At 40.8% G+C, this 25,979-nt stretch overlaps 1 protein-coding gene across 2 annotated transcripts in view; it reads right to left on the bottom strand.

The window, feature by feature from the left end:
• PHC2 (polyhomeotic homolog 2) overlaps positions 1-25,750 on the bottom strand; it is a 112,624-nt gene extending 86,874 nt beyond the window's left edge. Inside the window, exon 1 of one of the 2 annotated variants that reach the window (XM_079130809.1) lies at positions 25,642-25,750. The gene's annotated coding sequence lies outside the window, so the exon portion shown is untranslated. Of the gene's footprint in view, positions 1-24,809; positions 25,526-25,641 lie in introns of those variants that run through there. The other variant, XM_079130810.1, reaches the window with a different exon arrangement.
• Between the last annotated feature and the right edge of the window lie 229 nt (positions 25,751-25,979).

The following is a 25,979-nucleotide window of genomic DNA, read 5'->3' on the forward strand; positions in this document are numbered from 1 at the left end:
CACCAGTACAGGCAGAGAGAAGCTGAAGGAGGAGCCCTAGGCAGCGTGAACATGATGAGCAAAATCAAGATGATTGCAAGCAAGAAAAGTACAGGTGGAGCACCTTGTCCAAAAATCTAAAATCCAAAATGCTCCAAAATCTGAAGAGTTTGAACACTGACATAACACCTAAGTGGAAAATTCCACACCATGAAACCTGATTTCATGTACAAAATTATTAAATACATTATATAAAGTTACCTTCAGTCTTTATATATAAGGTGTATATGAAACAAAAAATTAATTTCATATTTAGTGTTTGGTCCCTTCCCTAAAATATATCATTATTTACAAGCAGATATTCCAAAATCCAATAAAATTAAAAAAAAAATCCAAACCCCCAAATACTTTTGATCTCAAGCATTTCAGATAAGGGATACTTGACCTGTAGTTGATGTAGGATCTTATACAGAATGGCACAGCTAGAAGTCAACAACAGAAAAATTATTCCATGGCACAGTCTCAAGTGTGAAGGCCCTTATGAAAATCATAAATTTAAAAGATAAAGGTACAGTCACAGACTTTGCTAATAGTGACTATAACCTCAAACTTGAAAGCCTGTCTAGCAACACGTAGTATAGTGTTGAGCCTGCATCAGTCGTTTTCAGTTAAATTGGCCTACATAAAGAAAAGGATGTACTGTCTTAACTACTTCATTGTTGTTTTGATCTGCTGCATGTAAATTATAAACTTCAAATTATTTTCCTAATGAAAGAAACGGATTATCCATCCAACCCTGTCTTTCCATGGCTCTTGTGGCTCAGGGTACATGACTGCAAGAGGCATGGCCCAAGGCTGTGGTCTGTTGAGAGCTGAATTATGGTAATGCTGCACAGCATTGTAAGAGATAGCGCGGTGCAGTGGGAAAACTTGGATTTGCCACTTAGTATCTCTGGATCTCATATCTCTGGTATGTCTGAGATATAAACCTAAAAACCTGAATTTACAGGGTTGTCATGATGACTGAGGTATCTGACATACTTAAGATGCTAAATAAGTAAGGGAGCATGCCTACTTGCACGTGTGCTTTCTCTGTCTTGCAACACATGTGCACACCACACACACTCACACCAAAGGTTAACAGTTGAGGTTGATTTATTGCTCCACATAAGTAAGCCCAAGAATGGATTATTATAATTAGACTCACTTATTTTCAGTGTGGTCAGCAAGGATCTGGAGAAAAATATTAATTCTGGTGTCAGACAGTAGTTAGTGGAGACTGCCACAGTTTAAACACTGTTAGCATTTAATTTGTCTGACCTCACTATGGTTTTGATCTTTATCTCAGTGGTTCTAAGTGTTTTATTCTTTGTTCAAATATTGGGATGAGACATCAAAATAAACGCTTAGGGTTTTCAAGATGGCGGCCTAGAGGGTGGCTGCATTACGTGTTGCTCCAGAACCCAGGATTCAAGAGAGGAGATATTGAGACGCTTGGGACCAACTCAAAGTAGCCGGGTGACTCTCACCCCCTGGGGGGGCATCCCGGATGGGACGGGGGTCCCGGAACGCAGGAAACTTTGTGAAGTAGAACTGCCGGCGAGACGCCCCTCCCCCCGCTGGAGCGCCATAGAGGAGGCCGCTCGGCACAGCGCTGGGACTCGGAACAGCCACTGGGGCTCCGGCGGCTGCCCGGGGGAGGAGAGGCGGGGAGAACTGTGTGGACTCAGGACACCGGGGCCTGCCCTGAGGAGGAGGAGAGGAGCGTGGCCACTTGGATTCGGAGAGACTGCGCCAGAGCTGCAGGCGGTTGCCAGAGGAGAAGCCGCGCGGCGAGCTGTTTGGAATCAGAACGACGCTTCTGAACCCCGGGGCCTGCCCTGAGGACGAGGAGGAAGAGGAGCAGCCGCTTGGATTCGGGCGACTATACGGGAACTACAGGCGGTTGCCAGAGAAGGGGCTGCGTGGCGAGCTGTTTGGACCCTGACCATTTCTGAACCCCGGGGCCTGCCCGGAGGAGTAGGAGAAGGAGGAGAAGGAGCGCGGCGGGTCCTTTGGACTCGCAGTGACTGCATTAGCGCTCCAGGCGGCTGCTCAGAGGAGAAGGCGAGTGGTGAGTTATTTGGTCTTAAAGTGACAGCTCCTGAACACAGGGGGGCTGCCTGGAGGAGAAGCGTGGTGGGACGCTTGGTCTTGAAGGACCACACCAGAGCTCCGGGCGGTGGCCCAGAGGACCCGTGCAGCGGGTCACGTGGATTCAGAGCCACTCAGAGGGACTGCTCCTGAACACCCGGGGGGTTATCTGGAGAAGGAGGAGGAACGGGCAGGGTCACTTCGACTCGGAGTGATTGATTGCCCCGGGCTACGGGTGGTTGGTGGGAGGAGGAGGCACGAAGTGAGTTTCTTGGACTCCTAGTGACCGCACCGGCATACTGGGCAGCTGTCTGGAGGAAGAGGCCTGTGGCGGGTCTCTGGGACTCAGAGCGATTGTTCGGGGCCACAGGTGGCTGCTCAGAGGAGGGGCCACGCAGCCAGGCGATTAGGTGCAGAACAGGGTCCCAGGATCTAGGAGGCTTCTGGGTGGAAGAGCCGCACAGAGACAGGCTTAGGGCGGAGCGAAGGTTCCAGGCCTATGGGCAAATTCTCTGAGGAGGGGCAGCCTAAGGAGATTCATCTGCGAAGGGTGAGGCTCCCAGGCCCAGGAGGTAGGGCCGGGCCCCTGGAAACTTTGCAGAGGAAGGCAGCCCAGCCCAGGCAGTAGATGTAAATTGAGGGGAACCTCTAGGAGGAAACTGACCAGCGAGACCTCCCCACCGGGTGAGTCTTCCCTGCTGGGTGAGGTTTCCCACAAGGACAGTAAAACCAGAGGCTCAGGCCCAAACAGGCCTTGCCTCAGCCCACAGCCTAGGTCCCCTTTGGATGACCATTGGTCAACAAGTGGAGGCACCTCTGCCCACTAGCAGGGAATATACCCCACCTGAAGGCCACTACTCCTAGAGAGGCAGCTTCCTTGTGGAGCACCGCATTATCAACCTCCTCCAAGACTTCAGCCTACTGAAGGCTAAGAGGGGATATATATAGAAATCTTCAGGGTCATTGTAAATCAACAGAGGAAATCTGCAATATCTCAGCGGTCCACTGATATCTGAACAACATGAGAAAACAAGGAAAGAAAATGCTGCAAACAAATCTAGATGTTACATCAATAAAACCCAATGACAGCATGGCAGAAGAAATGACAGAAAAGGAGTTCAGAATGTACATAATTAAAATGATCAGAGAAGCAAACGAGGAGATGAAAGAGCAAATGCAAGCATTGAATGATGAGATGAAAGAGCAAATGCAAGCATTGATTGATCGCACCAATCGACAGTTAAAAGAGCAAATACAAGAAGCAAAAGATCATTTCAATAAAGAGTTAGAGATATTGAAAAAAAACCAAACAGAAATCCTTGACATGAAGGAAACAATAAACCAAATTAAGAACTCCATAGAAAGCATATCCAATAGGATAGAACACCTGGAAGACAGAACCTCAGACATTGAAGACAAAATATTTAACCTTGGAAACAAAGCTGAACAAACAGAGAAGATGGTAAGAAATCATGAACAGAATCTACAAGAACTATGGGATATCATGAAAAGGCCAAATTTAAGAATTATTGGGATTGAGGAAGGCCTAGAGAAACAAGCCAAAGGAATGAACAACCTATTCAATGAAATAATATCAGAAAATTTCCCAAATCTGAAGAATGAAATGGAAAATCAAGTTCAAGAGGCTTACAGGACTCCAAATACACAAAATTACAACAGACCCACACCAAGGCACATTATAATGAAAATACCTAACATACAAAATAAAGACAGAATTTTAAAGGCTGTGAGAGAAAAGAACCAAATTACATTCAGGGGGAAACCAATACGCATATCAGCAGATTTTCAATCCAGACCCTAAAAGCTAGAAGGTCCTGGAACAACATTTTTCAAGCCCTGAAAGAAAATGGATGCCAACCAAGAATCTTATACCCAGCAAAACTTACCTTCAAATTTGACGATGAAATAAAATCCTTCCATGATAAACAAAAGCTAAAAGAATTTACAAAAAGAAAGCCAGCATTACAGAACATTCTCAACAAAATATTCCATGAGGAAGAGATGAAAAACAAAGAAGCAAATCAGCAAAGGGAGGAATTATCCTAAAGGAATTGTCAAATAAAGGAGGAAACAAGTTGTGTCAAACAAATAAATAAACAAAATTTTAAAAATGAACCAAATGACCGGGAAACCAAATCATTTCTCTATAATAACCCTGAACGTTAATGGCCTGAATTCATCAATCAAAAGACATAGACTGGCAGACTGGATTAAAAAGAAAGATCCAACAATATGTTGCCTGCAAGAGACTCACCTCATAGAAAAAGATACCCATAGATTAAAGGTGAAAGGATGGGGAAAAACATACCATGCACATGGACTCAGCAAAAAAGCTGGAGTATCCATCCTCATTTCAGATAATGTGGACTTCAAGCCAAAGTTAGTCAGAAGGGATAAAGAAGGTCATTTCATACTGCTTAAGGGAAGCATAAATCAGCAAGATATAACAATCATAAACATCTATGCCCCAAACAGTGGCTCATCTATGTATGTCAAACAAATCCTTCTCAATTTCAGAAACCAAATAGACCACAACACAATAATACTAGGTGATTTTAACACGCCGCTCTCACCACTGGACAGATCTTCCAGACAAAAATTGAGCAAAGAAACCATAGATCTCAACAACACAATCAATAATTTAGACTTAACGGACATTTATAGAATATTCCATCCAACCAAGAGTGAATACACTTTCTTCTCAGCAGCACATGGATCCTTCTCTAAAATAGACCATATATTATGCCACAAAGCTAATGTTAGCAAATACAAGAAGATAGAGACACTAGCATGTATTCTATCAGATCATAATGGATTGAAGTTAGAAATAAATGAAAGAGTAAAACACAGAAACTATTCCAACATCTGGAGGTTAAACAATATGCTATTATATGATGAATGGATAACAGAAGATATTAAGAAGGAAATTAAAAAATTCTTAGAGGTAAATGAGAACAAAGAAACATCATATCAAAACCTCTGGGACACTATGAAAGCAGTACTTAGAGGGAAATTTATTTCATGGAGCGCATTTAATAAAAGAAGTAAAACTCAACAAATAAACAACCTAACACTACAGCTCAAAGCCTTAGAAAAAGAAGAACAGAACAGCACCAAAAGTAGTAGAAGACAGGAAATTGTTAAACTCAGAGCTGAAATCAATGAAATTGAAACAAAAGAAACAATACAAAAAATTGACAAAATAAATAGTTGGTTCTTCGAAAAAATAAACAAAATTGATAAACCTTTAGCCACACTAACAAAGAGAAGACGAGAGAAAACCCAAATCACTAAAATTCGGAATGAACAAGGAAATATCACTACAGACAGGATGGAAATACAAAACATAATTAGAAGCTATTTTGAAAATCTATACTCCAACAAAATAGAAAATTTCGAAGACATCAACAGGTTTCTAGAGACATATGAATTGCCTAAACTGAATGAGGAGGACATAAACAATTTAAATAGACCAATTTCAAGTACTGAAATAGAAGAAGTCATCAAAAGCCTACCAACAAAGAAAAGTCCGGGACCAGATGGGTTCTCAGCCGAGTTCTACAAAACCTTTAAGGAAGAGCTCATACCAATACTTCTCAAAGTATTCCATAAAATAGAAGAGGAGGGAACCCTCCCAAACTCATTCTATGAAGCCAATATCACACTGATACCTAAACCAGACAGAGACTCATCAAGGAAAGAAAATTTCAGACCAATATCCTTAATGAACATCGACGCAAAAATTCTCAACAAAATTTTAGCAAATCGCATACAAAAACATATTAAAAAGATAGTGCACCATGATCAAGTGGGTTTCATCCCAGGGATGCAAGGTTGGTTCAACATCAGGAAATCAATAAACGTAATTCACCATATTAATAGACTTAAAGTCAAGAATCACATGATTATTTCAATAGACGCAGAAAAAGCATTTGATAAAATTCAGCACCCCTTCATGCTCAAAACACTAGAACAAATAGGGATAGTGGGAACATTCCTTAATATTGTAAAGGCCATTTATGCTAAGCCCAAGGCTAATATCATTCTAAATGGTGAAAAGCTGAAAGCATTCCCCCTAAAAACTGGAACAAGGCAGGGATGCCCTCTTTCACCACTTCTATTCAACATCGTTCTTGAGACTCTGGCCAGAGCAATTAGACAAACCAAAGAAATTAAAGGGATACGAATTGGAAAAGAAGAACTCAAACTATCCCTGTTCGCTGATGACATGATTATATATTTAGAGGAACCTGGAAATTCCACCAGAAAACTCTTAGAACTCATAAGTGATTTCAGTAAAGTAGCAGGTTACAAGATCAATGCCCATAAATCCAACGCATTTTTATACATAAGTGATGAATCTTCAGAAAGAGAAATTAGGAAAACTACCCCATTCACAATAGCCTCGAAAAAAATAAAATACTTGGGAATCAATCTCACAAAAGAGGTGAAAGACCTCTACAATGAGAACTATACAACACTAAAGAAAGAAATTAAAGAACACCTTAGAAGATGGAAAGATCTTCCATGTTCTTGGATAGGAAGAATTAATATTGTCAAAATGGCCATACTACCTAAAGTGCTATACAAATTCAATGCAATTCCAATTAAAATCCCAATGACGTACCTTACAGAAATAGAGCAGGCAATTATGAAATTCATCTGGAAGAATAAGAAACCCAGAATAGCTAAAGCAATCCTTAGCAGGAAGAGTGAAACAGGGGGTATTGCAATACCAGATCTTCAACTCTACTACAAAGCAATAGTAACAAAAACGGCATGGTATTGGTACCAAAATAGAAAGGTAGATCAATGGTACAGAATAGAGGACACGGACACAAACCCAAATAAATACAATTTTCTCATACTAGACAAAGGGGCCAAAAATATGCAATGGAGAAAAGATAGCCTCTTCAACAAATGGTGCTGGGAGAATTGGAAATCCATATGCAACAGAATGAAACTAAACCCATATCTCTCACCATGCACGAAACTAAACTCAAAATGGATTAAGGACCTCGGAATCAGACCAGAGACCATGCAGATTATAGAAGAAAAAGTAGGTCCAAATCTTCATCTTGTTGGTCTAGGACCAGACTTCCTTAACAGGACTCCCATAGCACAAGAAATAAAAGCTAGAATCAACCACTGGGATAGATTCAAACTAAAAAGCTTTCTCTCAGCAAAGGAAACTATCAGCAATGCGAAGAAAGAGCCTACAGAGTGGGAGAATATCTTTGCCAATCATACTTCAGATAGAGCACTAATCTCCAGAATCTATAAAGAACTCAAAAAACTCTACTCCAAGAATTCAAACAGTCCAGTCAACAAATGGGCTAAGGAAATGAATAGACACTTCACAGAAGAAGATCTACAAGCAATCAACAAACATATGGAAAAATGTTCAACATCTCTAGTAATAAGAGAAATGCAAATCAAAACCACCCTAAGGTTCCATCTCACCCCAATTAGAATGGCGATTATCAAGAATACGAGCAACAACAGGTGTTGGCGAGGATGTGGGGAGAAAGGTACACTCATACACTGCTGGTGGGGCTGCAAATTAGTGCAGCCGCTATGGAAAGCAGTGTGGAGATTCCTTAGAAAACTTGGAATGGAACCACCATTTGACCCAGCTATCCCACTCCTTGGCCTATACCCAAAGGACTTAAAATCTGCATACTACAGAAATACAGCCACATCAATGTTCATAGCTGCTCAATTCACAATAGCCAGACTGTGGAACCAACCTAGATGCCCTTCAATTGATGAGTGGATAAAGAAACTGTGGTATATATATACTATGGAATATTACTCAGCCATAAAGAATGATAAAATTATGACATTTGCAGGCAAATGGATGAAATTGGAGAATATCATGCTAAGTGAGATAAGCCAATCTCAAAAAGCCAAAGGACGAATGATATCGCTAATAAGTGGAGGTTGACACATAATGGGGGGGAGGGAAGGGTTAGAGTTAGGGTTAGGGAGGGGGGCAAGTATAGAGGAAGGAACTACTGTATAGAGGGTAAAGAGGGGTGGGAGGGGTGGGGGGAAGGGAAAAAAATAACAGAATGAATCAAACAACATTGCTCTATGTAAATTTATGATTACACAAATGGTATGCCTTTACGCCATGTACAAACAGAGAAACAACATGTATCCCATTTGTTTACAATATAAAAAATAAAAAATAAAAAAAAAAAAAAAATAAAAAAAATAAAAAAAAAAAAAAAAAAAAAAAAAAAAAAAAAAAAAAAAAAAAAAAAAAAAAAAAAAAATAAACGCTTAAACCCTGCAGAACACTGACAAAGGATTTAAATAGACAGTAAGGCAATGAAGGGTTCATAGCTAAGATTCAGTGACTGATTTCAGCTCTGAACAACCATGGTTCCTCAGTAAATCACAAACTGATCTGCTTTAGCACTCTTCTGAAATTCCTTTTCAACCCCCTGCAATTCTATAGCCATGAATTAGTCGCTAGTCATATGACAGCCATGAGGGGAAGATTGAAATCTCCTAAATCCTATTTTTTTTTTTTTTTTCGGTACTGGGGATCGAATTCAGGGCCTTGTGCTTGCAAGGCAAGCACTCTACCAGCTGAGCTACCTCCCCAGCTAAATCCTATTTTGATTTATTTGGATATATGATTTTTATTACTTTAAGTACAGACCTACTTTTTAACTGTTCAAAAGCCATGTCTTATGGTAAGAGTTCTTTAAAGAAAGGAATCTACTGTCAATATATAAGGTCCCTAGAAAACGTCAGAGACTTCTACTTAGAGGATGGAGAAGTAGAAACCAGATTCATCCTCCTACCATCCACAACTGAAAAACTGGACAAACTATAGAAGCTGTGGTTTCTAGGCATTAACTGACAGGCCAGTGATCCCTGGGAAAAGGGGAACTAAGTGAGCCTGTGAGTGTACCCATTTGCTGCCTGAATGCCATGCCAGGATGCAATGCAGAATGGGGTACTCAATCAGTCCAGGGATTTCCCTGGGTTGAGGAGACTGAGAAAAGAGATCAAGGAGGGCAAAGTGGCTTGAATGTGAAACAAAGAACTAGAGAGAAGGGCTGGGAAGGGAGGGAGGAACAGGATGGAGAAAAGAGAGAGAAAAAGAAGCACCTGGAGTCTCACAGACAGGTCCCCTGCCGTTTTTGGCTAAGGATAATCCTACACGCCTGAGAGAAAACTACTGAGGACTATTTGAAAGGAGTAGGCAAACCAATGACCTGTGTTTACACAGGGCTGAAAATAGTTTATGTTCAAGTCACTAAAATGTATTCCAAAACAAAAGCCAAAACTAATTAAAGGAACATAACAAAATTTAGCAAACAAGAATATAAAATTTACAATGCCTAATATCCAATAAAAAAATCACAAGGCATTCAGAAAAATGAAAAGATAAGACCCTTAATCAGGATTAAAAAAAACCCAAAAAACTAAAAACGTACCCAGAAATGATAGGGATGAGAACTAGCCCATAAAGTATTAGGATATTTTTAGGAAGTATGTTCTAAGTGTTTGAGAAGTAGCTGAATATGTGAGTATGAGAACAAGAGAAATGGAAAATGTAAAAAAAAGATTGAAATAAACTCTAGTGACTAAAAGTACATCTGAAATAAAAAAATAGATTGAATGAGACTAACAACAGATTAGAACTCAGAAGAAAAAAAATCAATGAACTCGACATATAGCATTAGAAATTATCTAGAATGAAGCACAGAAGACTGAATAAAAATGAACTGAGCATCATCTATAGGACAACATTAAGCAATCTAATATTTTTGGGATAGGAGTTCTAGAAGGAAAAGATATCTGAGAGGAAGGGAACAAAATTTTTAAAAATATTAAATATTTAAACATTTCTACATTTGATCCAAGAAGCCCAAATATAAGCAGAATAAATGTAAAAAAATGATGCCAATTAACATCACAATCAAATTGCTAAGGTGATAAAAAGAAAATCTTAAAAGTTGACGGGGGAAAAAGACACATTATAAAGGACCAAAGATAAAAATTACAGATTTCTTGTAAGCTTTGGAAACTGGTAGGCAGGAAAGTACTGGAATAAATAACCTCCCCCACAAACAACTACGACAAAACAAACAAACGAACAAACAAAAACCCTGCCAGGTTAGAATTCTTCACCCAGCAAACTGTGTCTCAAAATGAAAGTAAAATAGAACATTTCAGACAGACGAAAATGTTGAAAAGAAATGGAAGGAAATAATTTTAGCATAACTGCACTACTAAAAGTGTGAAAGGAAGTTCTTGAAGCTAAAGGAAATTGATAACAGAAAAACAAAATACAGGATGAGCATCCCTTGCCCCAAAATCCAAAATCTAAAATGGTCGGTAAAAAAGGCATGAGGATTAGAAAGGAGGAAGTAAAACTGTTTTTATTTGTAGACAATATGATTGACTTCATAGAAAATTCTAAGGAAGCTACTCAAAACCTTTTGGAACCAAAGTGAATTTACCAAGGTCACAGGATACAATAGCACAAAGAAATAAAGAATGTCTGAAACAGTAAATAGGTGGGTAATATAAATGACTTGTCTCCCCACTTTAAGATATTTAAAAAAAATAATTGACTATTTAAAGCAAAAATAATAGCATATTAAATGAAATATATGACAACAGCAGACAGAAGGGGAGAAATGGAAGCATGTAGTTTTAAAGTACTTTCAGTATATACAGGTGATATAATATTTTTTGAACATATGAATAAATAAAAGAAGTATATTATAAACATGAAAGCAATCACTAAAAATCGATAAAGACATATAGGCAGTGTGTTAGCTTTCCATTACTGTAACTAATACTTGAGATAATCAACTTATGGAAAGATACATTTTATTTTGGCTCATGGTTTTTGGAGGTCTTGGTCCCACTGCTTTGAGACCATGGCCACAAGGTACATCATGGTGGGTGCATGTGGGGGAGGAAGCCTAACCATCTCATAGCAGGGAAGTGACAAGGAGTGAGAGAGAAAGTAGACCAAGATCCCACGTCCCCTCTGAGGGCACATCACCAATGACCTACCTCCTGCCATTAGGCCCTGCCTCTTAAGGTCTTCACCTACCAACAGCACCATGCCAGGGAACAAGCCTTTACCACATGGGCCTTGGGGATATCTCAGATCTGAACTATAGCAGGCGACGGGCAGTAATAGGATAAAATGGAGTTATAAATAAGAAACTCAATCCAGAATAAGAAAAAAATAAAAAAGAAAGAATAAATAGTATATACAGAAAAAAAGCAAGACCATCAATTTAAAGACAGCCATACCAATATTATGACAGATATAATTAAACATTCCAATTAGAAGGAAGAAATTGTCATATTGTGACTTTGGTCAAGTTACTTAATCTCTCTGTGTTATTGTATCTTGTGACCTTGGTAAATTCACGTTAATTCTGAGAGTAGTTGATTCAGTAGATTCCTTAGGATTTTCTACAAATTCGATCATGAAGATCGTTTTACAGTTTTATTTCTGTTTTAAAACTTAGGCCTTTTTAACTTACTTTATTGTGCTGGCTAGCACCTCCAATGTATTATTAAGTAAACAATTAAATGCCATCCCCAATCTTAGGGGAAAAGCATTCAGTCTTTCGCTGTGTAAACATGATGTTAGTGTAGGCGTTTGTTATATGATCTTTATGAAATCGAGGACAATTTCTTCTACTTCTAGTTTGCTTAGAGTTGTTGTGATAACTGAGTACTGAATTTTGTCAAATGATTTTCACCTACCGATGGGGATAATCATATGCTCACCTTCTTTATAATGATAAAGGGGTCTATTCATCAAGAAGGCATACAATCCCAACGTGCACGCACCTAGCAACACAACACATAAGGCAAGACCAGGTAGAACTAAAAGGTGGGAAGGGCAAGTTCACAGTTAGAGTTGGAGATTTCAGAACTCCTCTTGTAGTCATTGATAGACCAGCAGACATTAAAATTAATAAAGACACAAAAGACTTGAGCAACACTACTAACCTAATGTAGATGCATAGAACACTCTACCTAATGACAATGGAATTCACATTCTGGACCAAAAAGTAAGTCTCATTAAATTTGGGAGAACTGAAGTCATACATTAACTGAGCATAACAGAAGCATACTTAAAATCAACAAGAGAAAGCTAGCAGGAAAATCCCTAGTGTTTGGAAACCAATGATGCACTTCAAAATAACTCATGGGTCAAGGAAGAAATCACAAGGGAAATTAGAAAATATTTTGAACCTAATGAAATAAAAACATGACAGAAAAAAGTTTGTGGGATATAGCTAAAGCAAGGATTTTATAGGATTAAAATACCTACAGTAGGAAAGAAGAAAGATCTCAAACCTTAAGACTCTAGAAAAAGAAGAACAAATAACATATGAATTAAGCATAAGAAAAGAAATATTAATGAGAATTGGAATTAATGAAATAGAAGAAAAATAATAGAGAAAAATCAATGAAATGTAAAGCAGGGTCTTTGCAACGATCAATAAAATCGAAAACTTCTAGCTAGAGTGATCAGAAACACAGAAGACAGAAATTATCAATAGCAGTAATGAAAGAAATCCTATAGATAGTACTGGACAGTAAGACACTATTATAAAGTAGTTTGCCAATAAATCAACTTAGGTGAAATGGATAAACTTTTGGAAAAGACACAAAACCTGAATACCCCTGAATCTACTAAAGAATCTGAATTCTAGATTTAAAACCTTTCTGCAAAGACAAATAGTAGCCCAGACAACCCCGATGACTTCACTGGTGATTTCTATTAAATATTCAGAAAAGGGCTGGGCAGGGTGGTGCATGCCATAATCTCAGTAGCTCAGGAGGCTGAGGTTAAGTTCAAAAGCGAAAAAATAAAAAGGGTTGGTGATGTGGCTCTGTGGTTAAATGCTCGGTGGTTCAATTCCTGGTATCAAAAGAAAAAAAAGATATAGTGAATCACTATATGAACTCTTCCAGAAAACAGAAAAAGCTACTCATTCTCTGAGGCGAGAGCTACCCTGATACCAAAACTACACAAGGATATTAAAACAAGACAAAAAGATATTAATGGTAAAAGAGGACAGATGGAAGGAGGACAAACACTGCAAACAGCAGAAACATAAAGAAGAGAAGTGGCAGAGGAGTGAGAAGACTTTAGACACTGCCGCACGTCCTCTGTTGACTAATTCCCAGGTGTAATGCCCTGTGTGGCACAGTGCTCAACAGCACGGACTTTTGGCGCCAGACTGCTGGGCTTCAGGTCTCAGTCCCACTACTTGCTAGTCACATGACTTTTACCAAGTTACTAATTTCTCTGTGCTTCAAACTTTCCATCTATAAATGGGGATAATAACAGAAGTCCCCTCATATAGTTGTTATAAGGATTAAATGAATAAATACATTTCAATTGCTCATACCAGAACCTAGAACATTACATCTGTGTTGGCTGAAATTACTGTCCACGTTATGTTAGTTGGTTCCTGTCTTCATAATATTTACTGCTAAGGGCAGTGACGGAGGATGGGAAAGCAGTTACTGAGATCAGGGGTCTCTGATGCCCTCATGGCTGTGGCATGCCTGGTTCCTGGGAATGTTTCTGTGCAAGGGCACAGGATGCCTAGCTACTGTAGCAAGGCTCTGCATGAGGAGGCTCTGTGCAAGAACCCTATCAGTTCTAACCTTGATTTCAGGCACACAGCTCCCGGGAAGGAAGGAATCCTTATGCTAGACAACCACAATTAGACAACCACAATATTTCACCAGCCCTGCTTCTCTGGTTCCTGCCTGCATTATAGCAACTTTAAACAATGGACTTTCTTGAGAGATACACTAAACTCCTAACTTTGCACTTTGCAACTGTGGCTTGCTGCTGCAGAAAAGCTACATAAATGTCCTAGTTTCTGTAATGTTGCTGAATACAAAGAATAATGCCTGCATAGTCTTAAACGTGATAACAAGACATATATAAATAAAGATTGCTGGTGGAACTCTTTAGATCTGCATCTCCATCAGAGAGCAGGCTCCACCTGATCCCAGCTTCATCTTCAAGATCTGTGTCTGTGAATCTTTATTTTCCAATCCCCCTTCCCTCTTGTGGGACCCCAGAGTTTGGTTGTGCCAGACCCTAGAGTTTGGTTGCACAGGTTGCAACAATTTACCCTCACAAGGAACCAAGCAGCACAATAGTGACTATCTTCAGTGTGTTTGTTCTCTGTTTTTGCCATAAGAAATTACTATAAATTTAGAGGCTAAAAAACAAAAAACAAAAAAAACCAAAAAACCAAAACTCTGTCAGTTCTGGAAGTCAGAAGTTCAATATTAGTTTCACTGAGCCAAAATCGCAGGGGTCAGCAGGGTGCACTTCCTTTGGATGCTCTAGGGAAGAACCCTTTTCTTGCCTCTGATAGGTTCTGATAGCTGCCAGCATTCCTTTGATTATGGCTACATCCCTCCAATCTTTGCCTCCATGGTTACAGTGCCTCCTCCTCATCTTTGTCTCCCTCTGCCTCTCTCTTATAAGGACACTATCGTGATTTGATTTAGGGCTTACCCAGATACCCAGGATAATGTTCCCATGTCAAGATCCTTAACTTAATCACACGGGCAAAGATCCTTTTTCTTTATAAGGTAATATTTGCAGGTTTCAGGGATTAGGACCCTCCATATTTGGGTGATCATTATTCAGACTACTAGCTCATCACTAGGGGTGGATTGATTTAGTGTGGAAATGACAACATAAACAACATTTGTTTTTAAAGGATATTTAGCTCTTGCTATAATAAAGCTCTTAGTACAGGCAAACCTATTCCACAGTAGTCCATTCACCTGGAGGTAGGTACCCAAACTGTAAGCATAGCACCAGCAATGAACTGTAAAGCCTCTATATAATGTGAACATGCAAACTCAAATCTACAAAATTGTGACACTCATCACAAACTTTGGAGAGGGGGAGCATTCCTGGAAACAAATTTGGCCTTCCTGTGATTCAAATAAAACAGCTTTGTAAGACCACTAGTAAGAATCAAGAAAATTGGGAGCAACTAGGTTTAATGATGGCAGTGAAGGCTAACGAAGCTTACAGAGTTGCTGTGGGGATTAAATAAAGCCCATGGAATGTCCTAGAAGACGATTAACATCTATCAGTGCTCAACAAACTATACTCACAATTATTATTATGTCATAATACTACCACTTCTAATATGACTCCATCTTCTATTTAAGTAAATAGCACCTCACCTTCGGCTTCTTTATTTCAGGAGCAGAGGAGTTCGAACTTTGGGAACTGTGACACCATGAGTAAAAGGCGCCACACATAAAAGGCAAAGAAAATATTGCGACACTGAGATGCGCATCCTTAGGGGAACAGGAAAATAATTTAGAGAGCAATCTATAAGTCAGCACAGAACAGGAATTAAAACCTAAAGAGTTTAATGAGTGACAAAGGGGGCTGAGATACTTAGAGTACTTGAGGTTTTGGGAAGGAGTGAAAAAAAAAAAAAGAGTTCAAGTAACAGAAATCTAAAACAAGGGATTCATTCATTCTCTATAGGAATTTATTAAATGATTAGAACTTTGTACTTTAGGGAGACGAAGGCTGAGGCTGAGAGGAAGGAGTTATGACAAGGTCAGTAAATCAGGAAGAATACAGGCAAGGTCCACACAAGGCAGCTCAGGGGACTGAGAGGAAGCAGAGGACAGAACAGGAAAGCCTAGAACGCAAGGAAGTTTGTGTTTAGACCAAACACTCCAAGCAGCTCTGTGACTTGGATGGTATGCTTCTTCCCAGTGCTTCCAGCAGCTAGCCCAGTACCTGGCATGTCATCAAGAAATCAGGGTTGAATGAACAAATATCCACATGTAATAGTAAAAATCCTGACAGTAGATGAGGAGTTGGATTAGCGGTTCCTTCCTAACTGCATGATTCTGTCCTGCCCAACCTCACACCACTGATGTGATCTGCCTTTTAGGGTCATGCCACTCTTGAGGTGCGTTGGTGCCACCATCAAGTCTACATCTCCCGGCTTGGTGAGCCCAGCCTTTTGGGATTTGAGGCCTGGTTTCTGTGACTACCCTGCTCGTGTTCCAGCGTCATCCTCTCAGGTTGTTTGGAGTTCCCCACGTATGCTCTCACTGACAGACGCCACACCTAAGCACACACTGCCTCTTGTCGGCCTGGAAAGTCCCTCCTTATCCCTCAGTCATCATCTCAAAAGTCACTTTCTCCAGAAAGATGTTCCTAACATTTCTATGTAGAGCCAGTAAGCTGTCAACCGCCTGCCTATATTCCTATAATGGCACTAATTACAGTACCATAATTACAATTTCCGTGTCTGTCCTTCAGATACCTATGGATTGAATTGTGTCCATCTTTGCATCTGTAAAAATGAGGTAAGGAAGATTTAAGGATGCTTTTTGTATAAATAAATAGATTTAAAGGCCAAAAAATAGAAATATAACTTATATATTCAGGTGAACAAGAGAGAGTGGGATACTAAGTCTGTGAGGGACGGGTAAGTTCACCCCCATCATGATGGGCAGCTGTAGGACTATCATCGAACGGCCCCTGTTATCACAATCAGACAGAATTTTGGGCTGGATATACTACAGACCTGACTCAAAATGATATTTTCCATCATATTTATTCCAACCATTTCTCACATTCACTCTGCCTTTGAAGAAGCAAGTTCATTTCCATGTGCTTCAGTGTCTGTTGTGAAGTAACTTCTATTTCAAAATGCTCCAAAAGTCAAGGTCTTCCCTCTTACTCCAATTCTCCATTTCTTTCTCTCTTACGTGTGGAATAGGAAACTTCGGTGCTAAACAAAGGCTAAGACTAATGAGCTCAATCTCACTGGACAACTTTGGGGAAGCCATTATACCTTTATACATCCCAACTTTCTCTTCCTTTGAAGGGACTCAACTTCACTATCTGGGAGGTCACAGGAAATAGTAAAAAGGAAAATTTACATAGTGCTTTCTATGCAGCTTACTTGTATTAACCTATATAATTCCATAATTCCTTGAGGCAGGATCTATGATTATCCCCATTGTACAAAAGAAGATGGGAGCACAGGGTGAGACTAGGAGGATGAAGGTCACACTTGAGCGGGGGCAGAGGCAGGCAGGACCCCAGGCATTCTGGCTTCCACTTCTTGCCTCCCTGCAGGCCTGTGAAAGCTCGCAGGCACCAAACAAAACCTTAGGACATGAAAGAATTAAAAGGCTTTAAAACCATATGTTTTCTCAAACAAATGCCAACCTTATTTATGATGAAACACAAAACAGAAGTGAAAAGAAAAGTAAAGCAGCAGAGAAAGGTGGGCCTCGGAGATGGCCAAGGGTCCGCATTTCAATCACACCTGGCAGCCAAGATGTTAGGTCCTCGATCCACCAACAATTTAGGGCAAAAATAAGGAGAGACCCTTGTGATGTGAGCAGTTAAGGAGATGGATTTGTCTTTCCCTGGCACTGCATCTACAATAAAGGTGACACTGGCACTGTAGGAACCTCCACTTTAGGGTAATGAGCTAGGCTTTCCTCAGGACTGATGACTGAGGAACACAAAGAGGCACAAGATACACTTGTGTCATGTTTTTCTACAGAAGACAAACTTTATTTTTGATAAAACATTAAATGTTTAAGTAATTCCACGGCCCTCCTCTATTCAAAGAAGTAATTTACAGCAAAATTGAAGGAACATTCACTAGGTGTAATCCATTACCTCCAAATAGTTATCAACCTCTTACAATTATATTCCCTTCCGGGCAATGGACCTTAGAAAATACCAAATAAATAATTGTTGAATAAAGGAATACTATTTTAGAGATGAGTTCACAGAAATTCTGCATCTCCAGATGGTTCCTTGAAAGGAACAGGAGCCTTATGATAGTGGTCTCGTGCCCTGCAGAACTCTACAGCCCTGGAGAACTTACTCCTTGGGTCTCTTTAAAAGTCTCAAGCCCCATTTATCTGCACCTATGGTTTCTTCATGTTCTTCTCCCTTCAGAAAGAACAGAGGAAGATCAGGTTACATTGCTTCTTAAGGACTGTATAAATTCCTGTGAGGTTCTCTCTTCTGTCAGGAAAAGTTGCCCTGGTAACCATATTTACACACCCGTTCAATTCCCTCCCCTCCTTTGATTCACTGGTTGGTATAAAAATTAATTTGCATTGAACTGCTGAAGCTTACAAGTCAATCAGTCCAACAGATTTAACAAAAAAGTTTAGAACCTGGTTTCTGCCTAAAACTCATTCTTAAAAAGGATCTATTCACTTTAGAAATTTGAGTGTAATTCTCTTTAGTTTGATATTTTAAAACACATTTAATATTTATGCTGGATGTTTCTTGTTAGAGATAAAGAAAATATTGTCCTAAGTGCATCTGGCCAATATCAGTTAGGAAGACCAAGAGACAATGAGGTAACTTAGTTCTAAGTAAGCAAGTAAGCTATGTTAAACACTGAAGAAAAGAGTTAAGGATCAGGATAGAAAATCTAGGCCACATGAGATGATGAATCAGGACTAAGGCTCAGAAGTCGGTACCTGGATAACAGGAATGGGCATGGGTTTTCAAGAATGGAGTTTCATTAATTCACCCACCAAGTATTTATTAAGCAGCTACTAGTGCCAGGTGTTGGAACTACAGCAATGAATAACTCAGACACAGACCCTGCCTTTGTAAAGCTTCAAGTCAAATATTTGAAAAGGGAACGAATGTTGACTTTGATTTCATGAGAGCTGGAACTGGTTTTAGAGTAGGGGTGGCACAGGGATTTACAGAGTTAGACAAGGCTGAGTCTTCACTGGAGTCAGAGAGCTCCAAGTCAAGTAGTCCTTGGCATAGACCTTTACATTTTTACCTTCGATGACAATGACACATGAGTCTATAGAGGGAGAGAGGAAGAAAGATATATTTATCCTAGGGCACAGGCTGGATACGTTGTAGTATACCTAAGTTTTCTAAAGAGTGGAGTAAAAGATAAGAAAGGCAGGAGTTATTCTTAAGACTATTCAACAACCATTCATTGAGCATCTATCATGTTCAAGGAATAGTTTTAGAAATTGGAGCTATAGGTATGAAAAAGACATAGTCCCTAGAAATTATAAAAATGTGGCAAATGCTATCATGAGATGTTAAAGTATAAAGTACAAGGAGGACCAGAGAGGAAAGATACTAATTCATAAAAAGCAAGATGGATGTGCTTCTGAGAGGTAATGCTTGAATGGAGCCTTAAAGGATAAAGAAACTGGTTGTTTTAAGCTGATAAACTTTGGGTAATTTCTTATGCAGCAATATCATAGCACAAACAGGAGAATATGGAGAACACCTAGCCACCTAAACTGCCTCATGATGTATGCCATTGGTTATACTGCTCGGAAATCTTTTCATATTTTTAATCTCACATACTCTTAGGTTTACTTAGTCCATGTTGGGAGTAGGAAAGAAAACACTCCAAACAAGAAGGGGATAGGTAAGGGGAGGAGGCAACACAATCGCAGTTTTGTCTGATTTCCTCCATGAGGGAATCTGGGTTGGCTGGCGTAGGACTTGGTCAAGTGGTTGGTTAGTGTCAAGTGGCATCAAGACTTGGTTGGTACTTGGTTAAATCATTACTCAGGGAGCTCAGAAATAGGAGGAGCAAGAGGATGAGTAAAAACTGTTTTCAAGAGAACAATAACCACTGAAACCATAGAAACTTAATTTGTTGTCAGTTTCAAGTAGTGACTGCAAAGGCAAAAAAGAAAGAACATTTAAAAAAATAAGCTTTTCTGTTTTTCATGGTCCACAGGGTACATGAAGTTGTAATAGAATTGGCAATAAAGGCAAGAGAGGAACGTGAACATTCCAGACACTGTGGTAAACAGGACAGTCTGTGCTTTGGGAGTGAAAAGGTGATGGCAGTCTGGGTAAAAAGGCACCAGATGAGACAATCAAGTCACAGAATAACTGTCTCCTTAGCTTTCCACAGGCACATGGGTACAACTGACTACAAAGGAAACAGAAATAAACTCAAGTTTTATTTACTTTGGGAGTAAAACAGCACAGGATTATAACTTTATCAAATAATACCCTTAAAATATAACAGATGAATTTCCAGAAGTCATTTTGAGTAAATAATTCCTTGTCTCTTCATTCTCTATTTTCATACTGACTGGGCATCCATTTAAAGTTCAAAATATCTCCCTTTGCCCTTCATACCACCAGACCAAAATGAGAGGAAGACAGGAAAATGTGATTGTGTAAGAAGACATAGCAAGGACTTGGGGCCACTTGACCAAAATAAAGGCTACAGCATGGCATACTTTCCCAGCTTATACCTGCAGGCAGCACTGATATCCCCAGCCAGAATGGTTACATGATTTGTGGGGCACAGTGCAACATGAAAATGCAGGGTCCCCTGTTCAAAATCACTAAAACTGCAAGCCAGCAACAATAGAGCACTAAGTTGGGCATAGGGCCCCTCTAAGTACAGCGTCCTGAGAGACTTCATAGGTTGCACACCTGTGAAGCTGGCCCTGCCTTCAGAGGCAGCAAAGCATGGTTCTGCAGAAAAGCTTGAGTCAGAGCTGATCAAAATCCCATCTCTGCCACTCATTAGCTGTGTGAGCAAAGGCAATTTATTTCACCTCTCCATGTTTTCAAGAGGTTGTGTGATTAGAATCCAGCTTGTGAAGATTAAATGGGATAATTAAAAGAATATATAAAGAGCTTAGCACAATGCCTAGCACATGCTAAGCACTTAATAAATGGTAACCATACTATTACTGTTCAGGACAATGTACAGGTAGTTATTAAAGCAGTAAGTTGAAGAAATGAACTGTTGACCATCAAGGACTTGAAAGAAAGAGAACACTAGTTTAGAACAAAATAATGGCAGACAGGAAGACTAAACCTTTTCTTTGACTCTGCTGCTTTCCCTAACTACATTCCTATTTTTTCTTCCTTTTATTGCCAAACATACACAGAGCAATCCGCATGCTGTCTCCATTTGTTATCTGCAACTCATGCCACAATTCTCTTTTATTTGGCTTTTAATATTCTTGCTTCTCTGTCCCCCACTAAAATAATTACTTTCAAAAAGTTACTATAACCTCCTATCTCCTAAACATAATGGACGTTTCTCATGTTTTCTGTATAGTTTCATACTGCTAATCAATTTTCCCAGCTTGAAAGCCTTTTTCTCTTGACTTCTGTGATATTGCACTCTCAAGGTTAGCAGTATGGCCGTGCATCCATAAGGGGCACAAAAAATGGTGGTGAACAGGATGCACACATTAGATGAATAAATGAGTCCTTTTGCCTATCTGATAGTTCTTGTTTTCTGCTGTACTAACTCCATTTCTTCTCCTTATCCTTAAGTGTGGCTAATCTCTAAGCTTCAGCCCTTGGTTCTCCATACTTCTATTTCTATGCCATAATCAGTGGTGAACCCAACTAATCATATGAATTCAGTTATTACCTTCTTTACATACAACTTCCTGTCTACCCTCTTTTGAACATTAGCCCCCAAATTCCAAACACTTATGGGGTATGTCCACTGAGAAGTCCAGCATTCTTGCAGGATATTTAGCGTCCCCTCCTCTCCTCCTGGCTTTCCTTCCTCTGTCCTATTTTTGCTAATCCTTTGCTTATGATCAAGACTACACTTGATGTTACTTTATCTCTTGTCCTCCGTATCCAATCAGTCACAAAGTCTAGTTCATTTTTCCTTTATAATTTCTATTAGACCCATTTTTTTCTTGTTTTCACTGCATCGCCCTAATTCAATTCCTGATCCCTCACACTAACATCCTTTAAATCGCCTACTAACTGGTTGTAAAATTTTCTTTCTCTTCTTACTAAACTCTATTCTCCATATGATGGTTGAGAATCTTCTTAAAATATTATTTTCATGACCTCACATTTTCCTAACCGAAAATCTGCTTCTTGTCATCTACAGGATAAAGTCCTAACTCCTTAGTTCAGCATTCAGTGCTTGTGACCATCTGGCTTCAACCAACTCTTCCAATCTCACAACTTTTCTACTTAGATGCTTTGATCTTGCCAGACTGGCTAACCTCATTAACTGATGCCTGAAACTTTCTTCTATATTCCCACCTTACGTTCAATGAACATTATTTTTCCTATCAGGAAATCCTGTCCTTTTTTCTTCCAACAGAATTTGCCACGGCTCTGAAAAAGCTTTCTTTGGTAATCATAGTCCATAGCCCAGGCTGATCTTTTCCTTTCCTTCTCTTCTCTTTCTTTTAAAAATTGAAGCCCTAAGATAATTCAGGATTATTTATCCTTCCCCTTCTCCTTCTCCTTCACCAGAACTAGGGATTGAACCCAGAGCCTCACACATGCTAGGTAAGTGCTCTATCACTGAGTTATATTCCCAGCTCTTTGTAATACTTGTGTTTTAAGACAGGGTCTTGCTAAACAGCTAAGACTGACCTTGAACTTGCAGTCCTCCTGCTTCAGCCTCCCACGTAGCTGGGATTATAGGCATGCACTACTATAACCAGCATGATGATCTTTTTCTTTCTCAAGTTCTGTAATATCACGTGTTTAGCACCTCAAAAATGTGCTGAATTATTGCCTTATCTTTCTGATTTCATTTATTCCTCAAAACTGTATGAGGTAGGTGATATTCATACAGATGAAGAAATGGAAGTCGAACAATTTGCCCCAAGTGATGTAGCAAGTAACTGGTAGAACTGGGATCTAAATTCTAGTTAAAATGAGAATAACCCCATACTATACCACCTCTCTCATTTTCCTATCTCCCCCTAAGCACAAATACAGCACAGTATTTGCACACAAGCAGATGTTCAGTAAATATATTGATTTAGAAGACTGCTTAAATACTACCCATGATTTTCTAGCACTCACAAAACTGTCAATCTTAACAAAGCACATTAGGCACGTCACCCCTGTGTTAACCTTCTTTACACAGCTTAATCTATAATGCAGTTCACCACAGAAGATGTGCCAGAAACTCTCCACAGTTCATTCTAAAAATGAGTTTTGGTTTAAGTAAAACTAAAAGGACTTTACTGACTCAAACATTAGGTGAGCTTAGGGGACAAGTTCCACCTTACACCTTTGGCACCTACCCTTGTGCTCTGCTTCTAAATAACCAGAAAGTAAAAATAGGCTGGCTAGTTGATGGCTTATGAGGTAAAATGGACTATTTATAGTTCTGGAGATACATGCTAAGGCAGGAGAATAGGATTTTCTCTGCTCTCTTAGTTAAGACCTCAGTAAAAGAAATCCTACAAAAGTGAATCATGGGTAGAAATTAGGATTAAGAGGAGAGGATAGTAGTAAGGCAGGAGAGAGAACAGAAGGGAGGCAGCACTAGAAATAGTTTACCAAGGAACAGCATAGTCCTTTTCTGCACAGGTGCTTGAAGTTGTCAGACCTACAGCTATTCTACACTGCAGTGGGTTCTATCACATCTGTGTGATTCATGGCCTGCCCCCAGTGACTTGCCCTGACTCCTGGCACTATCTGATCCTCTTCTGATCCAGATCCTTCTGGTTTCTGATTTTATTACTAATTTCCCTAGGCCTCACAGATTTGACACTCAGCCTTCTCCCTGGCTAGGAACTGCATTTTTCTCTTTTTGTATGCCTCAGATCTGCCCAGGGATGCTGCTCTAGTGCCCAGTTTTCAGGCCCTCTACCTGGGAGGTTTTGCAAACTACCCCGTTTCTATTTCCACTTGTTGGACACTTTTTTTCAAGATATGGATGACAAAGACCAGGAATGAGGCTCACAAAAAAAAAAAAAAAAAAAAAAAAAAAAAAACTGATGAAGGGAAAATGTAAGGGAGAAAAACAAATACCACTGGAAAATTGTGGTAAGAACTGAGACATTCTGGGTAACATTTGGAAAGTTATGTTACAGAGGAAGGGAAAAAGCCAGTTACAATACGAAGCCATTCTCCAGAGAAACCGTTCTTTAAGTGGCTGCATTCACTGTTCCCTCTGCTTTGGTTGTTCTTCATGTCCTTCCACTCTTCTTTGCAAAGCAAACGCTTATTCATTCTTTATCATCTTGTTTAAATGTATTCTTCCCTGATCTTCTACACAGTTAATTGTTCCCTCTGCTGTGCTTCCATGGCTCTTTATACACACATCTATTATGCTGCTATCACTTTTACTAACAATTTTGTCTCTCCCACTACTTCTTTGAGGACAAGGACTAATTATCTTATTTATCACTGCATCCCCAAGACATAACAGAGTGCTTGGCATACACCAAGTGTTTATTGTGTGATAAAAGACATCAAGAGCAACACGGAAGTGCAATTTGCACTTCATTTGCAAAAATCAATTTGGTTCCACATTGTCCCTTGATTTTGAAGAAAAGACTTTAGACTCATAAAGGAAAACCTATTGATATTACTGGTACATTAGTAGATTTTTCATCACCATGGGAGATGGAAACATCTTCCCTAACAAGAAAATTCCCAGGGCAAACTAAATATTAGTGGCACATCTTCCATCCTACCATTTCTATTGCAGTGAAAGCTAAATTATACTATGAGCCTAAAGCTGCACTAGTCTTAGTGAATTGGGGGAGGGGGAATAATTAAAAGACGTCACTTCTGTAGCAGACCTAGGAGGGGGGTGGGGAGAATGATGAATTTAAACCTTGCCTTATAAGAAATGTTAGAAACTCACGTAAAACAGCTGCTTCCTCTGTACATGACAGACCCGATCCAGATGTCCAGCAGTGACCTTTTCCCATGGGTGTCAGGTCATCACCCAGCACAGAAAACAAGGGGCCAGTGCCTTTCTTGGGTATCTTTCCTTTTCATACTTTGGGGCCTGTTTTTCCTTAAGGGGACTGTCCTCTCCTCCCAGTACCAACAACCGGATTCCCTTGGCTGGTGACCCCACGCACCAATCTTGCCTTCTTCCCGCAGGATCCCGCTTCCCGTCCCGTGCCCTCCCCCTGGCTTGACTCCGGATCAAAAGCGCCGGCGGCTGGACTGTCAGGCCGCGGCTGGGGAGGGGGCGCCGTGGTCAGGCCCGATCCCCGGTTTCCCCAGACTCTGCGGGACAGTGGAGGAGATGCAGGCCGCGAAGGCCACTGGCTGCCGAGGCGGGCCTCTGCGCCGGACCGGACTCCCGGTTCCTAAAGCGCGCGAGTGCCAGGACTTCAGCGGGTTTCCCGCAGCCTCCCGCAAGCCCGGGCCCCAGAGTTCAACGCAGCCCTCTTCGCGGCTGGGTCCCGGACCCCGGCGTGCCGCGGTCAGCAGGTCGCCCGCTCGGGCTGCTGTGTCCCCGCGCGGTCCCCGCGCGGCGGATCCCGGGTCAGGCCGTCCGCCGCCTGCCCGCCGGTGCCCGCGGCAATGCCCCGCCTCGCGCAGCCGGGCCCTGCCGCCGCGCCCCGCTGCTCCATGACAGCTGGGTGCCCAAAGGGTTAAGCCGGCAGCGCGGAGCCAGGAGTCCCCTGCGCGGTGCTGGTCCGCAGCTAGCCGGCCCCAGCGCGCACGCGCCCGCCCGTTACCTGCGGTCGCCTTCGTGCTCCTCCTCCACCTGGCCGCTCTCTCCCGGGGGCCGCCCCTCAGCCCGCCCCCTCGGCTCGGCGCCGCGCACCCTGCTGGCTACTCCGACGCGGCCCGGGGAGGAGGGGCGTGGGATCTATTACCATATATTAGCATACCAGCGCCGTCACGTGGCTGATCCAGCCAATAGCCACTCTGGAAAGGCGGAGATTGGGCTGAACACGCCTCCCTGCTGCTCCAGACCTGAACCGGTGGCCATGGCAACGACTGGTGGGCGGGCGGGCGAGTGGGCAGCCGGGTGGCCCCCGGGAGCATCTCTACCTGAGCTCCGCTTAGCAGT

This window comes from Sciurus vulgaris (assembly GCF_902686455.1).
Source record: "Sciurus vulgaris genome assembly, chromosome: 1".
Taxonomy (NCBI): Eukaryota; Metazoa; Chordata; class Mammalia; order Rodentia; family Sciuridae; genus Sciurus; species Sciurus vulgaris.